We start from the raw sequence: 3,816 nt of genomic DNA, 5'->3' as shown, positions 1-3,816 counted from the left end.
ACACGCCCCTGGGACTGTCCCCATCCTCGGGACACACACCTGGGGCTGTGCCCATCCTCGGGACACACACCTGGGCTGTCCCCATCCTCCGGGCACACACCTGGGACTGTCCCCACCCTCGGGACACACACCTGGGGCTGTGCCCATCCTGGGGACACACACCTGGGGCTGTCCTGATGCCTTCACCATGGTCAGACTCTTGCATTTCTGAAAGGGCATCCCTTGGGAGTGCTCAGCATCTTCTGCAAGGTGTTTAATCCTGACAGCAGCCCCTCAGTGTCCCCAGCACCTCAGGGGGGGGTTCTGGGTCACAAAAGAGCCTCAGTTTCTGATGCTGCCCATTTTCTACCTCTCCAAATGTCACCTGGCATGTCCCTGCCCTGAGCACAGCCCCAGGAGCCTCTCCCGCCCCAGGGATGCTCAGCTCTCCTCCACCCTGCCATCCTCCCAAAACCACTTTTCTCTCCCCAGAATCTCCCACTTTTTCAGGTGCCCCTCATGCCCCAGCCCTGCTCCCCCAGCCCCACACTTGCCTCTGTTTGCTCCGAAAATGCTGGTTTCAGCTTTCATTGCTCTCAGATGTTTTTTTGGACCCTATTAAATAACATTGCAAACGTTGATGTTAATTAAAATTCCTCCTAGCCACTCCCTGCTCACCCTCCTCTTGTAACCCCTCCTTAAAACCTCATTCATTTTTGGGATCTTCCCAAACAGAGGCTCTCCAGGCCCAGCTTTTTCTCGTGGCGTTTCTCCACGCCACATCCCTCCTCTCTAAATAAGCTCTGGGGTGCAAAGCTGCAAAGCTCTGCCTGCTTTTTCTTTATTGCCATTTCCCCATAATTTTGTCTGTTCTCGGAGATTAAGCGTGAGGAGCTTCAAAAGGATTTATCATGTTTAGGCTGGCCTTTCCTTACGCCAGGCCTGGTATCAGCAGACACACAGTATGTCACGGGAACAAATCTCCTCAAGGCTGGCATATCTCTCTGGAAGAAAAACATTTTAGGAACTGAGCTCCCACCTGTCCAGAGCTGGACATTGAATATCTGGAGCAATGTCTACAACATCCCTGGGTTTTGCTGTTAGCAATCGCTTCTCCAGGCTTATTGGATGTTTGTTGTCCTTGTTGGAGGACTGGTCTGAGAAAAACACCAAAGTGAGGTATTCCTTTAAACTTCCAAAACACAACCCAGTCAAGGAAGCAAAATAAACTGAATTTATAGAAAATGGTGCTGGAAGAGAGCACTTGAAACCAACTAACCCCCTGCTAATCCCAAGGGCAATCCAGACATCCTCAAACTACCTGCAATCAGTGTTTTTCCAGCCTGTTCTTAGAAATCTTAAGTGCAGCATTATTATGTCTTTTTTTTCAGGCAATTTTCCCCAGGCCTTTATTATCTGTCTGTCACCCAGGCTGCATCTTCCTTCCTGCAGGTTAAGCCCACGACTTCTCAGCCCTTCTTTTGTGATAATGAAGTGTTTATTTCCTTTCCCTTGGTGTCTGTGTTTTATGATTTACACAATTTTTATGATTTATCCCTTTGTCCAGTTTTTAATTCAATAGACTAAACAGCACCAGGTCCTTCAATATCACATTTTGGGCTACTTTTTGATTTTCTAAGCACTTTGCACGCCATCCTCCAGACTCCCTGTGTTGCTAGTTGACCACCTTTATTATTAAGTCATTATCCAGGAGCAGCCTTGCCAGGCACTAAATGAAAATGGGTCAAGTGCGCCACATTTTTATCCGTTCTGAAATGATGGGGTTTGTTTTTTTCCCCACTAATACATTTTGACACGTGCAAGCATTTTGTGCTATTTATTGCAATTATCTCCGAGGATACAGTTGGTTCTGCCGAGGATGAGGAAGACCCTGGAATTCCAGGAACAGCATTGCCAGTGAGATAAGCATCAGCCACAAGTGCACAGTGGGTTTCCCTTCCAGACAGAGGACATCAGACCCCCAGGCAGAGTAAAAATCTCCACAAGCATGGCCAGAAATGTTTTATCCAGTTGAAGACTTGACCTGGGATCTGTGTGGCAAAGCAGTGAATTTTGTGGATGAGCTGCATGTCTGCTGAGGGTGTTTTAAACCAAGACCAACACAGCACATTTATTTTCTGCTTGAAAAGTCTGCTCATATTGCAGAGGTTTTGATCAAAGAGCTCAATTTACTATCTCACGTGTTTTGACTCAGGCCATTTGAGAATAAAATACATACTGAAATGCATTTAATTGTGTTTTCATGAGTGTTTAATGATGTCTGCTTCGTCAAGGGTGATGATCAGAGAAACATAGGGTGTTTTGTGTTGGAAGGGACATAAAAGACCCTCTAATTTCACCCCCTGCCATGGCAGGGACCCCTTCCACTGTCCCAGGCTGCTCCAAGCCCCATCCAGCCTGGCCTTGGGCACTGCCAGGGATCCAGGGGCAGCCACAGCTGCTCTGGGCACCCTGGGCCTCACCACCCTCACAGCCAAGAATTTCTTCCCAATATCAGTTGATCTACATTCTGAATGTTCTTGAAGAATCCAGGTTCCCAAGGCTCAGTTTCAGGCCCATCATTGCTTAAAACAGCAGGACAAAGAGAGGTGTGCAGGGGATGGACATCACTCTGGAATTAAGACAGTGATGGGCAAGGTAGGGAGCTTCCCACAGAGCCCTGCTCTCTGGAGCAAACATTGGCTCTGGGTGACCCCTGGGGAGTTCAGGGCCGAGTTCAGCCTCAGCTCAAGCTGTAGATAAAGTTGGACATCTCTGGTGCTCAGCTGTGTTCTGTGAGTCCCTGACTGAGAGGGGGAAGATGCTCTGGCATCAAGGAAACTGAGGGGGAATGTGGGGATTAGAGGTCTGGGGAGCAACATGAATGTCCCTGTGGGATCCTGGTGGTGTTTCCACTCCCTGTTTAATCTCCTGTCTCTTTTTTTGTCTCTTTCCTCCTCCCTCAGGCCAGGCCAAGGTCTTGACTGTTCTGAGTTGCAGACACCTCTGTGCAGTGACCCTTAGACCAGGTTGTTTGAGGTGAGCAGAGCCCACGCCAGCCGCTGTCGATTAATTATTACTTCCAACCTCCTGCTTCTCAACCTTGGGAAACTGCTCTGTATTGGGTAATTCTTCATTTTTCTCCACCCCCCCTTCCCCCCCCACCAAATGGGCAACAGTCAAAATGCAACAAAAAACCCCAAACCCCTTCCTACCAAAACTGCAGGTCAGAGACCAGAGCCCCTTTTGCACAGGGGTCCAAGGGTGTCCAGGGGATGTCCCCCTCAAGGCACAGTCCAGGGGCACCAGGGCCAGCAGTATTTGGGAGTGAGGTCCTGTGGCAATGCCAGGGCCCTGGCAGAGAGACAAGGTGGAGTCTGGCTGTTTCGACACCGAGCTCTCCAGCCCTCAGCACCATTTCCACTGGCACCTGTGCTGGCAGCCAGGAGGGAGACCTTTGCTCAGCTTCCTATTAACCATTTCGTTTTAATTAAAGGCATTCGCCAGTCAGCTGCCACTGGCCAGCTGGGGGGATAGACCAGTGGTCCCTGACCATCATATCTTTCTGTTTCTGTCACTAATCTGGCAATTTTTGGTATTGCAAGCAGGGGAGGAGATGGGTGCCAAGGGGGTGCTTGGGAAAAGGGGTGTGAGGTTGTGCTTTTGGGGAGGGGAGGGAGGAACCCCCACCCTGCAGCGTGCACAGGGGTGGGAGCTGAGTTATGCAAAGCCCCCATTAGTCCTGAACTTGACCCCTCTCCCTGTACATTGTTGTGAATGCCCAGTTGTGGTTGTGCACAGCCCAGAAGGAGGGTGAACTCACCACCTCAATCTACC

Source organism: Geospiza fortis, unplaced genomic scaffold (genome assembly GCF_000277835.1).
Source record: "Geospiza fortis unplaced genomic scaffold, GeoFor_1.0 scaffold488, whole genome shotgun sequence".
Classification (NCBI taxonomy): domain Eukaryota; kingdom Metazoa; phylum Chordata; class Aves; order Passeriformes; family Thraupidae; genus Geospiza; species Geospiza fortis.
Note: the sequence above shows the minus strand (reverse complement) of the source record.